Consider the following 14057-nt stretch of genomic DNA (forward strand, 5'->3'; position numbering starts at 1 on the left):
TTTCCTTACAAAGTTATTGCAGAATAACAAATTCTCATTAGCGCATCGTTCATTAGCTACCGTGTTTCGGCCTAAGTCGGAAGATGTCAACGCTACCGCCACGGTGGCGTCGCACTCAAGGGAAAACCTAAAACCCAGTCGTACGTTGGCACAAGATATTGTGATTTCTGAGCCAATCTTCCTCCCACCCCCTCCCCCCAAATAAAAACTAAAAAAAAAAACCTAAAAGCGTATGAGTATCTGGTCAGCAGGGTTGTTTATTTTTCAAAAGACTTGTTGAATTTTAAAAAGGCACATGAACCCAAGTTAAACAAATGCACTTTTCGTGATAGTTGGTTAAATTAGGAATACATAATTTGTCCGTGATGCAAATTTAAAAATGAAATGCGAATGGAGGGGCGTTTGGTGCTTGTACGGAACGAGTAGTTGGTCTAAAGAAACATAAAGAAAATTTGATGCCGAATGGGCAACGGTATGCCATCAATTCGCTGTGGTTCTACCACAGTCTTCGTCCTACCAATATAGCAAAATTGTGTTCCCATGCAAAGTCATGTCGCAAAATGCCAACCAGTCGGCTGAGTAAACAAGCAATAGGAAAAGTCGAGCAATCGACCACGGCATGCGGTAGTGCTTACTAAAATTAGAGCGAAATATACCATCAGAGACCAATTCGCCACGAATAGGTAGGACCCATAACGCCATACGCGTCACTGGCTAAAGCGATAATAGTTTTGTTTGCTTTTTCCTCGCTGTGAGCATCGCCCGATAGCTGTTTCTGCACAACCATTGCGCGAAAAACAGTGAATCCAATACATTAAGTACCATTTACGTTCACATAACGCCAATGCCGGTAATATGGTTAACTACCATACGAGCCACCGGGTAGATGTGTCAAGTTCATCCCAACCAAGGTGAAATCTATATCGAGCATGCTCTAGTGCGTCATTAGTCTGTGTAGCGTCAATGCTTAACTAGCCCATAACCAGTCAGATGACAAAAGAAGCAAACTGTTTTTCAATTATAAAGGCCTAAGCCAAACATACAAAGCGCTCGTCTGTTCAACACGCCCATGACGTGGGCTGAATTTCACTTCCCCTCCCATAACAATCGTCACCACGACAAGGGTCTTCGCTGAAAAATTCTTGCACACTACTCTGGTTTTGTGTAATTGATTTATTCCGTAAAACATTTTGTCGTTACAAGTTGCGTTGCTACCAACCTGTAATTCTACAAACACATGCTCTTAGTAGTACGAAAAAATATAAGCAAAACGTAGTCCAAACTGAGCGTGCCGGAAAAAGTTGACATTTGAAACGTTAAACGAAATACGTAAGAGGAGCCGTAGTCTGAACGATTATTTGGCCTATACCAGTTGATTGCCAACAGTAGCAAGGCACACCGTTAATAACCGCAACCACAGAAAGGAGGAGATGAGCACGTAAATTCCGCAGCGGGACAACAAGTCAACCAATAGGCAGTGACCACATACATAGTAAGGTTCAAAGCAGTAAAAACAGCCGCATCCGAAGGGCGGAAGCGGAATGCGTCTGGGACCGCGCTTGCGAGATTAGACATGCAAAACCTCTTCAGGCCATGACAATAGCAATACCGATAGGTTAGCGTTCATTAATCTTTATTGTAACTGTGTCGGGGAAAAAAATAAACTCGCATGTAACCAGCGTCAATGACAAAGTAAAAATACCGTGTTTACATCTTTGTTCTCAACAATTTCGAAGCAAGATTTTGGGCACTACTCTACAAGACTGACTGAATACCAGGGAAGGCGAGAAAAAAAAGGGAACAGTATAAAACACTGACACATATGTTGCTGTTGTGGTTTCGTCCCAAAATCACGCTGTGTGCGACAAAAAAAAAGACACAAAACAACAACAATAACGTTCAACTAGAAAGAAAAAAAAAGCATCACTCACTATGCTGCGTCTCCAGAAAGGAAGCAAGAGCGGAGGCAGACGGACGTTGCATGAAAAATTTGAGCTGGTGAACTGTACCGTGACGTACAATACCAACCAAGGGATTGGCTAACGAAAACATTAACTTACACAATTAAAATAAAAAAAACCATTAAACGCAAGACATCATGTGAAACCAATTCAAAAAGCAAATGCCACCTCGCAGTCGCGAATCGTACCCGCAACCCGATTGGCTGCACAGTTGACGCAACCAGCCACCCTTCACCACTCCTTATGCAGAGTGTGGCTCCTACGAGTTACTTACACGGTAAGCGGTGCAGCATTTCCCTAATGATCGAAAAGACGTCAGCTTCTTTCGAAAAAATAAAAAAAGAACTACAGCAATGGACATTAGAACCTAATAAATAAATAAAAAACTTTTTTTTTGTTAGACACAGAAATTTCAGTTAAACATTTTTAAATTTAATGTTAGCCACTTCGACTTAATTAATAACTGTCGGGGTTCAGTAGAATCTGTATTAACCGAAAACTGTTGAACAGCACATTTTCAATTACCATCTGACTGTCACTGGTCTAGACTTATACGGTATCATTGAGACTTGGTTGAAAGTAGGCTATGGTGACGTTATACTTCGTAATGTTTGCCCTTCAGGCTACTCTCCAATACGCAGCTTTCCAGTAACTAGTGGTCGTGGTGGTGGAGTTGCCCCACTCTTTTGTGACTCTATTTGTGTTAAACATCTCAGAGTTGATTTCAGCCCTACATCATTTGGATAATTCCTTGCTTCTCTCTCTGTGAATGGCACTACAATATGACTAGTGATAAATATATCGCTCACCGTCACTTAGTTCCATTCGGTTCTTGGTTGAGTATGATCTTTTTGAGATGCTTATATACCTACTCCTTCAAAATTTATGATCGCGAGAGATTTCAACATCCATGTAGATTCTCTGAGCAATCTTTTATGTCAGAAATACGTGTATTTCGTTCAATCTTGTGACCTTATTCAGCGTGTTACGGAATAGACTCATAACAGCAGTCATGCTCTTGACTTAGTTATCCTACAAGAGTGGACAACTAGGTTCTGGACTGTCACGCATTGGATATTCTGAGTGACCATCACGCTGTTCATTGGCTTGCCAATGCCGAACGTTAAGATCGTCCCTAAAAATCAGTCGCACTCCAAAACCGCAAAGCTATCGATCTTGACGAATTCACATCAGATCTCCTCACACTTCCTCTTCTCACTGAAGAAACTAACGACATTTCTCGTCTTATTGAATAATAGTATAATTCAGGCTTGACTAATGTACTGGAAAAACATGCTTTACTTCAAGAAAGGTTATTTTCAGTTTCCTGTGATAATCCTGGAACAATCAAGTCATTGCCTCTTATCGGAAACTTGTGAGGAGGCTGTTGAGGCGTTTGAAGTTGACGGCTTCGACAATCAAAAAGAAGATTTTACATGACGCCTCGGGGAAACTAAGGATGCTAATTTCTAATGCTAAAATTTATTTTATTACCTCAAAAATCAATCAGCTCGCTTGGAAAAGGTCATTATTCAGGATCGTCTACTCGTTTTTTTTAAGAAATCACCTCTCCACCTCCCATCCCATGATGATCTTTCGACTCTTCTTCAGAATTTCTGCTTCAACAAGGAAAACTTCTTTAGTGACTTCTTCCCCTACAAGGATCAGGAAATGCGATCTTCCCTTCCGTCCTAGCTTTGGAACCGGACGAAATGATTGCCTCTCGTGTTTTCACGGCGTTTTTTTTCCTGTGTATCCAGCTGATTGCTTGCTGTCCTACCAAATCTTCTTCTTGATCCCGCACTGATGTTCTCGATGAAGAAGTATGCTGAAATACTTGTTACACCTATTACTAAATTGTTCAATCTCTCCCTTTCATTGGGTGTTTTTGCTGATGATATGGAACTTGCTGTTATGACTCCACTCCTGAAAAATCTGATCCAAACCGAAAGGTTTTAAACAATTACCGACCTTATTAAGTTTATAGTTTTTACACCAACGTTGTATTAACTTCTTTGCAATAAACCGTTACAATATTGTATATCAGATAATATCAATGAGATTTCCAGAGAGTAGTATAAATAACCTTTACATACATGTCAGAAAGACAGGGGAGGGAAACTTGTGAGACATTAGTTGGATACGAAACAATATCCAACAACTGCGGATGGCAGGTTAGCTATTTTCAATATCTGACAGATCTATGTCCAACCTGTCATTTTGTAAACAATTCATGAGCGTGCTGTCGTCAAACAGCTGCATGCCCATATGTAGAAAGAAACCGAGTCTCTCCTCGTCCCTGTGTTATCAGCTTATTAAGCCATGTTATTGTTCTTTCAGGTGATGATATATGTAATATCTAAGACATTGCGAATCGTACAGTCTTAGCTCACGCTTTTTCTCGTTCAACGAGTGAATCACGTGAGAATTCGACACTTGGTAAATTTTAAAGATATTTTTCGTTTGTACGCAATAAGTTGTCAATTATTGCTTACTAATTTGTATTATTCGGTTCCAGTCGTTTACTTCGCAGAAACTCAAAAATTGGTTATTGTAATAGTAAAACGTTTTGTACTAGCCTAAATACTAAAGTTGTCATTACTTTCTTTTAAATGTGTTCTTTATAACGTACCCTGTCTACCAGAAGAGACACTGCTAAGGCTAACACTCATTTGGATTCAATGAACATATTTCCAACCAGTCCAAGGATTGCATTTTAAGTTTTTGTTTAAAATTAAGTGGCTAATCATCTTGATATTTTTAAAAAAGGCATAGAAGTAAACGACGGTTCAATTTTATTGCCCGATCCTGGCAGCATTGAAAATGTGGGATTGAATTGAATTTAAATCTGAATACACTCCTTCACAGAACACATAATTCTTCTGTGAAGTTTGTAAGTATCGCTGTATAACTGTGCCTGTAATGTATTGCTAGTTCATCGCATTGGTATTATTTTTAAGAGAACTTGACTACGAGTGAATTTCAACTAGCAAAATCTTAAAGAAATAAAATCAGGAATCCAACATCGAAGGTAATTTAGTAGAGAATTTAGACTTTATTTTCAAATTCAATTAATTAATTAATTCAATCAAATTATGATTTACATGTAATAAACATTAATTTATTTGTCTTATATTTTGATTTGAAATGCAGATAGCCAAGAAAGTTTCTATGCTGGTGGAATACAATGGCAACTCATAGAGGCTATGAGGAAATGGCGAATTTGATTGAACTTAAGCGTACCTGCAATGGAGGGGTAAGCAATTGATTTGAAGAAAAGGCTTACTTATATTATGGCCTTTCATATTATTCTCTTCAAGGAAACTGAATTTCATTTACATATCGTATGGATTGCTTTTAGCCACCCTTTTAAAAATCGTTTGTCCTCCGAAGACGATGGGGTCAAAGCCACTCGCCCAACCTTGCATCGGTGAAATCAAGAACAACCTTAAGTGAGAATACTCTTTCATAATTATTTTTTTCTTGTGTTTTTATTAAGAATACAGATATCAGTGGAGCTTGTGAGGACGGAAATCATTTTTATCTCATCACAATTTCTGCAACATCAGATTTTGCCCCTCTTACAAACGACGTTTGGGGACATGTCTACCATCCGAATGGCTTCCTCTAGAACATTCCTTTTCCAATCCGTTTTGTTGATGACATCGAATTTGGTCATGGTGGTATATTGTCGAGTCATTGCTGTTGATTTATGATGTGCTGGTGTTGGAATAAACGAGATAGCTGACATCATTAGTTTTGAGATCTTAAACGATTTCCAATATAGTACCTGCGTATCGACGATATGAATTTCCGATAATAAATTAGGAGGAATTGTTCGTCAAAAACAAACCAAATGCAATCTTTTTTAAACCATATGCACACGATGCATTACAGATAAAATGGAACTACGTTGGTGAATAAAATTGTTTCGGCAAAATCCATGTTTACATCATTCCTCTTCCCACCATTGTAGATACATAGTGAAAGAAATAAATATGAAAGCTCGGTTGCATTTCTGTTAAGTTCAGTAAATATGGAAAATCTGAGTAAAAACAAGTATCTGTTTCAAAAAATTATAAAATTTTATGAAGTGAAGGTATAATTAAATATTCTATTCGGCATCATCATCAGTTAAAAAGGTTACCGACTATCGGTAGTTAGGTATCGACACAAATCGATACTAGGTATCTAAATTTTGAAAACGATGATTAAAAGTCACCAAAAGAGACAGATCGGTAGTCTTATAACCCAAATTTGATTTCGAGGATAATAATGCACGATTTTTCTCATTTTTTCTCCGCTGGGCTTTTAACTTATAGATTTTTGTAAACATTTAGTCAAAATGAATTCCTATAATAATTCTGTACGTAGGGAGCCATTATAACTGTTGCTGTTATAGAAAATTAATAAGAATATATCGGGTCAATAATACTAGAGCTAAGAGCTGTGATCAACTTACACTATACAGGCCTACTTAGCACGCATAATATAACATTTTTTTTTCAGTTCAGGTTTACATAAAAATATATATTGAATGCTATCTACAACTATATGTAATATGATTTAGAGTATATGGGACTTTGCAAAATTTTGTCAAGTGACCATATTTTGAAGAATTAAGTCTTGTGATGTGTTATACGCTTCTATCAGAAAGGTTTTTGATTTCCAATATAGTATGTAAACCAATAAAAGAAACAATATAGCAATCACAAATTGTAATGTCTCAGTTCAATTTCATGATTTTTATATCGATTCATGGTTTAGTGGTTAGTGTACTATCTTGGGATTCTATAGGTCTTATTAGAATCAAATCATACTAGAAACAATTTTTTTTACCTTTTTACATTAATTTCTTATCTATGGGAGATTGGGTCGCACAGACATCTCAGAACTATGTCGGAATCATGTGTGTAATTTCCGATGTCTAAACGACATAGTTTTCTTCTAGTTACATCACTGAATCACGACACATTGACAACATAGCAACGATAGTCGGGAGCCAACTAGGCAGTAATCAAGTAAATAAAGTTGTTTTTCGATTTCATATTGAAATGCGATTGAACCTGGTTATTTTTAGCATTCGGATATAATGCGGTATTAATAAACTACGTCAATGTTTAACAATTATTTTTGCCGTTTATAAATGTTTAGTTTTACGAATGAATAAATTATGCACGCACCTTTTTTCAAAAACTTGTTTTATTAGTCATTAGCTGTTCATATGAGCTTTCTGGGGGTGGGCGTCATTAGTGTTTTTGCACTTTTGTCCATTTGAACATTATTACAAATGGTGCATAGTTTTTTTGAAAAAAGGTCTCAACAACTGGAAAAAATGCCCAATCGACGCAATGGTACTGTGGCTTTTCCAACTCTCTCAATATTACAACGGTGAAATCATACGAGGCCTTTACAACTTTTGACAGTACTGGATTCTTTCTAAACTGGAATTTGTTTACAATCAAGAAGAAGACAATCCTATTCTTCCAGAAATGGTTCATCCTGAAAACATTATCCAAAAATGAAGAATGCGGAAAAAAAGTCAGCAAACATTTCGAAAAGTGTGAAATAAACGTTGCTCAAAAATATTTTGACTCACAAATAAAGATCAAGATTGCGTTTCAGTATATGAAAGAGCTCTTTATGTCGTAAATGATAAAGATGGAATCTCAATAAGGCCAACAACAGGCAACAAAATTTTACATCATAGGTACTCTAGGTACCTCAAATATTGTCACGTTCTTCCCTCAACTATCGTGCACATACGAATACTTGGGTAATTGCTACCACGTACTAGCCTGTTATATGGCGATTGATAGACAACAGACCAAGTAAAAAAAACAAATGCGACTTTGTACCGAAAGCGAAGAAGGAAGCGGGCGGACAAGAGATCCAGATGAAAATGTCCCAGAAAGCTTGACAGACCAGCTCTACCGAAGGAAAACAGCGATACTCTAAGTAGAAATGACAACGTTGGTGGATTGGATCATGCTGATGATGCAACAAAGACGAATAAGAGATCTCTAATGAAACGTCCCAGAAAGCTTGAAAAACATGCTTGAACGAGCGAAAACAGCAATACTTTAAGTGGAAAAAATGACGACGGTGGGTTGTATTATGGTTATGACGCAGTCGACGATCGGTTGATGGCTAAGTTATAAACAAGAAAAGCCGATTAGTACCTCTGCACAAGGAGAATAAAACTATTTCTAACGGCAATATCCCCTCAACTGATAAAGGAATAGAGGTTCTCAGACTGGTACGAATCATTTGATACAGATTTCAAAATAAGCTTCGATAGCAAGGAGGAAAAAAATGCAGCACGTGCAAAGTGGGACGATAGAGAAATAATCCGTTTAGGCAATTTATTATCGGAACTCGATCAACTTGAAATACCGAGAAAAAAAGAAAAAAACCACCATTATTAAAGAAAACATTTCTTTTATTATTTATTTCTTTGTACAATTTTTAAAATTAAATGGTTTACCGAATTTTCAATTAAAGGTTGAGGAGTCAAACAACAATTTGGTTTACAGCGGGTAAGACATCGCTACTATTTATGGGGTGCGTCCAAAGTCCAAAAAAGTTAGCTGGGCTATCTAAGGTGAACGCCTGGTTATCCTGATTTCTCGAATTTCTATTGTTCCAACGTCAGGAATCGATTATTTGTTGCCTTTGGTGTCCAATATTATGGTTGCCAAAGTTCTATGTTTTAAAAACTGACGTCAAATCGACGACCTCTAGAAGTTTTTTGCATGTGATGACAACAAAAATGATTTTGCTTCCCTAGTAATTGCATTGTTGCTTCGCAGAAAAACTGAAAAGCTTGCATTTGAACTGTCTGGCAACAGTTTGATATTTTGCAAGGGGTGTCGACACTAACGACAAAGGAAGAAAGAAAAAGTAGGGTAGGTAAGATATACGAGATAAAATGAAAACCAAACAAAAAGAACAACGGCAGGTAAATTTAAATAATTTTCTTTCCTTTTTTCTCCTGTTATCTCCTGTTGCCAAACTATCAGAATTTTGTAGCTGAAAATTCTTTTGAGCCAGCATATGGCAGTCGCTGAAGCGATCACGTGCCAAGCTAGCACGTAGCTAGCCAGGCTGTCTAAACGTTCAACTTAGGTAGCCCAGCTAACTTTTTTTTACTTTGGACGCACCCCTGATTATGTTTTTATTTGATTTACTCCTTTAGTACCGACTCTAGCGACCGTTAGCGACTTCATTAGTCGTGTTCATCTCCACGTTCACCTTCGTGTTCACCACCGCATTCACCGCCACGTTCGCGTTCACCTTCACGTTCACTTCCACGTTCACCACTGCGTTAGCGTTCTTCGTGTTCACCATCGCGATCGCGTTCACCTTTGCGTTCACCTCGGCGCTCTGGTTCAAGTTCACGTTCTCTCTCTAGTTCAACTACGTGATCTACGGGATCATTTTCTTTTAAATATTCACCTTCACGTTTGGAGCCTGAAATCCTTGATGGTTATGAGACCGACAAGGAATTGAAAACTGCCGGTCGATAACCAATCCATAGCCGAATCGTTTTTTAAATAACATGTTGTGGTTGACCAAAGGAATGGGGTAATATTGGAACGCGATGAAATGATAAAATCTGGCAGCCAAATCGCTGGTTTTCTACAAAAATCATAAATGCGGCAACGGAACTATACTCTAAGAAGGGTCATCTGAAAAATGTCAAAATTCTCGGTGTCATCGACAAAATTGCTAGATGAATATGTTCAGCAGTCTGGTCTACGATGCCCCGTCGACTTTTTGTTTTACTCGATGTACCAGTAATGAATTTGCTGTATGGAACCAACTAAGCGCACATTCCCAAGGTCACGGGCCAGCACTATTGGTGCAGACAGAGGGAGGATTGAGCTAATGGTGCAGACAACCTTGATTATAAAAGGAAAAAATCTGTTGAGCTTTCGTACTTTGGGCGTATTCCATTCCAAGAAATCACCTAAATGAATTTCATGTTAACAATTTTAATATGCGTTGTTCTCCATTCTAAATTATTCGTATTAGATGTCATAAGAATTTAGAAGTTAATATGATTTTTTTTAATTCATTGGTTTAAAAGTAGTGGCCAATTAAGTAACTAACTTTAGATGAATTAAAACAAAGCGAAAAGCGTAAGCGTTTGGTTGATTGTTACGAATACTTGTATTTTGAAGTACCAGTAAGCAGGAACCTAGTACACTACGTTTGAAATGCGAGTGGCACAGCATTTATGAGATTAGAAACTGCTCTGGACGTGACGCTGGGTTTTTGTATCCCACATGTTTAAAAAATCCCAACACAAATTTCCTTTTTAAACGGCAAAAGAACATTGTAAAAAAAATTATAAGCTAGAAACAATCCTAAAGCTACTTCCGTGTTTTTTATACCAGGAAGAATATGTGAGCGGTCATATATTTTTACTTAATAAGAGTTTTTTTTCGATAAGGCAAAAGCCAAGACCAGGCCTCCTCTTACTCGAGATGTTTTCAACGACGTCTATCAGTAAAGTATCCTCCTACGAAATATCAAAATAAATGTAAAAACAAATTTTGATGCATCTTGTTATAATCTATAAAGGAAAGACTTCTATGATTTAATTGATAGCTTCCTCGTGTCTCTTGATCCCGTCGTTACACCCCACCCCACCCCCCACTCACGAGAATTTAGGAAGAGAAGAACCAATAGATAAAGTGTAAGTCTTATTTGTTCTGAAACGTCTGAATGAATGTCTGAATGATATGTCTGAATGTTTATTTAGCAACGAAGATCTATAAATGAAATGTGACGTATATTCAAAATCCTTTAAACTCCTCTTCGGTCTTGAGAAAAAGTGCAATAATGGCTTCAGATCTAAAGTATCGTTCATACCCACGCCTTTTGCATTATATTTACGTTACGTATAGCGTTTCTGTTTTGTTTCGCATCGCTACGTACGGAGTGAACAAGATTTTACACTAAAAGTTTGTTCAAACTACAAAATGTGTTACCGGAAAAATTGCGAGGAATTTGTCACAATAGCAGATGTTGTTTGGTAAAAATCTGCCATTTTGTAACTGTCAATAGTGTCAAAACGTTTATTTTTCATATGACAATATTCGTCATATAGGATTATTTACAACACGAAGAATTAGATTTCCAAATGGAAACAGAATATGTTGAAGACCCCGAACAATCAGAAATTGAATACGAGAATGCCATGAGACTATGGAGAAGGTAAGCCAAAGTAGTACTCTTACTAATTTTGTTGTTGAAACTAAAAAAGAAAAGAGCCATGGCGAACCGTCGACGTCCAGTTGGTAAAATTAAAGATATGCAGATATGAAAATTAAGATATCCTTTACATGTGCAGATAGACTGTGGACTAGGTTTCAAGACTTATCTGAAGAACTTAGAAAACATTCACGCTGTAATTCCATCCTAGTTATTAAATTTAAAATGGTTTTATTTTTCGTAATATTACTCAATTACTCGCATTTCTTTAACAATCTTTGAAAACTTATTACTCAAGTTGTTCCAATTCTGAAAAAGAAAGATACAAGGTTTTGGAAGGCTATTTTTGTTCGTGAGTAATTACCTACTTGTTGTTATACATGAATGTTAAATTACTTTCAAATATTTCAAAATCTACGTATTTCAGAAGAAAGGTTGGCTGTTATATTACGGTTTCTCGCATCAGGAGATTGTTTATAATCGCTGTCATATTTTTTTCTGATTGATCATTTTACCATTTCTACAATAGTTGTAGAGACTTGCATTGCAATTGCTGATGCGTTGTCTACGCAGTATTTTAAGAAGCCAGATATTGATGACTGGAAGAAAAAAGCAAGATATTTTTCAAAAATTTGAAATATTCCAAATTACGTTGTAGCTAGATATGGAAAAAATATTTCTATCTAATGCCCCAATAATGCCGAATATCATTGGTTTAACTATAAAGGTTTTCATAGTTTGTTGATGTTTGCCATCTACGTGATTCCAACTACTACAAAGTTAATTGATTTGAGAGCCTATGGCAGAAAAAGGGATGCAAGTATTTTCGCATAATCCCAAGTAGCTATAGAAATTGAAAATGGAGATATGAGACTACCTGTTCCATAAAAGTTAACGTGTTGCAACATCAGACTTACCCATTTCTCCTTTATGGTTCTTTCTTGGTTTTAAAAAATTATTCTATAAATATTTGAAGCAATAATGAATCATTCCATTCATCAAATATTTACACGATAGGATGATGCTTTTCCTCTGAAAATCTATCTTGTGAAGCCGAACCCATCAGCAAGGACTAAAAAGATTCTGTCAGAAAAACAAAGAACATTCAACTACAGGTGCTGTGTTATAAAAATAATTGATAAAAAGAAAATAACAAATCCCCTTTTCCCTGTTAAAATATATTGAAGGCTGTCACGGGCTAGGCAAAATATTGAAAATGCCTTTGGCATATTAGCTAACAGATTCAGGCTTTTCCTCAAACTAATAACGGCAAAACCGGAAAAAATAGAAAAATTCATCCGAGCCAGTGTTGTGCTGAATAGCATGGTAATTTAAGAGAATAGCTCCTTCTACTTTGATAATCAAATTCTATTGCGACAAATTCGACAAAAACGGAAATTTCATAGAAGAATCTTGGCGATCTCAAAATTGTTCGAGTTCTTTTAGTTAACATACACATTATTGTAGAATTATGATAGTTATATAGATTATGATTTTGAAATAGGACTATTGAAGCCAAAATAGGACCCAATTTCACTAATGATTCAAAAGCAGCCAGAGATAAATTTACGGACGAAGATATATGAACGAAGGCTATATTAGTTGGCAAACAGAAATTTTCAACGCCACTGGAAGAATTGATGCCTGATGGGTTTGTGTAAATCATCTGATACAGGCTTGTCAATCAAGATATTTGAACCGACTTCATCTATTTTTTTTCATTAAATTTTTGATTTTAACGACAAATGGCTATAGAAAAATTAGTATTTTTCTGTACCACTTTGTAAAAAAAATAGAAAAAAACCTTACAAATATAATGATGATCAATCGTAGTGTGTAGCAACGTATTCTAAATGAAGTTTCTTGACTTTAAATTAAGTTTTTTTTTCATGACGTTTCCAACTTTTTCCATTCGACATGACCTTTACAGCCACACAGGGAAAAACACACTTAATCAGTCGAATCTTTACTTGTTCTTTCTTTCTTTTTTTTTCCTTTTCTTTATCCCTGTTGACACTCTCGTACAAAAGCTGCTCCATTTTAAAACTTAAATCGTTTTTGATTCCTTTACTCTTCATGTCAGCTACAATACAAAAATGTTTGAATTGTAATTAATGAGGATTATTGATGAGATTTATTTGATGAGATGAACTAACCCTCTTCAGAAAAAAACTGCAAAAGTTCCTCCATTCTTCAAAAACTTTATCAGCAATAATAGTTTCTTCCTTATTATTCCGCTTTTCAGGTTATTATCATTCTATTGAGACGTGGTTAGTGATTTCTTTATCAGTTTGCATCTCGGGAGCCTTTCTTTTTTTATACATACAGGGCTTTCAGGAAACGATAACTGACAAAGGTTATAATAAAAAATAAAACTGAATTGTGTGGGGATTTCGATTTATTTGATGGTTCAGGTTTTGAAGTGTCATTTGTTTTTGTTCTTATTTGATAGATCTTTAGAACGCTTGTCTACGAAATACGTTATTAAAAATAAACAATTAAAAAAATTTGAACATTCTTATTAAGGTTGTACCACATTCAGGCCCAGTCATTCAGGCGACGTTCAGGCGACGTTCAGGCCCACCTCTTTTTTTACGTGCCTTTCAGGCCCAATTTTGACGTCATTCAGGCTCAAGTTTCTTTTTTTATAAAATCATGGAAATTTTTTCATATTCGTTCGCAATAAAACGTCAATATTCGGGGAACAGGTGGGTGAGACGAATAAGGCGTCGCTTAGTGATCTATAGTCGGGTCACTTTGGGTATCTGAGTTTGACTCCCCTGGTAAGCATAGTTGCTCCCACACCTGGGCACTACCACTAAACGTATACAGTTCACACGCTACTACAAATCTTCTGATTCAAAGCTATCGTGT

The sequence above is a fragment of the Daphnia pulicaria genome, chromosome 6, assembly GCF_021234035.1.
Source record: "Daphnia pulicaria isolate SC F1-1A chromosome 6, SC_F0-13Bv2, whole genome shotgun sequence".
Lineage (NCBI taxonomy): Eukaryota > Metazoa > Arthropoda > Branchiopoda > Diplostraca > Daphniidae > Daphnia > Daphnia pulicaria.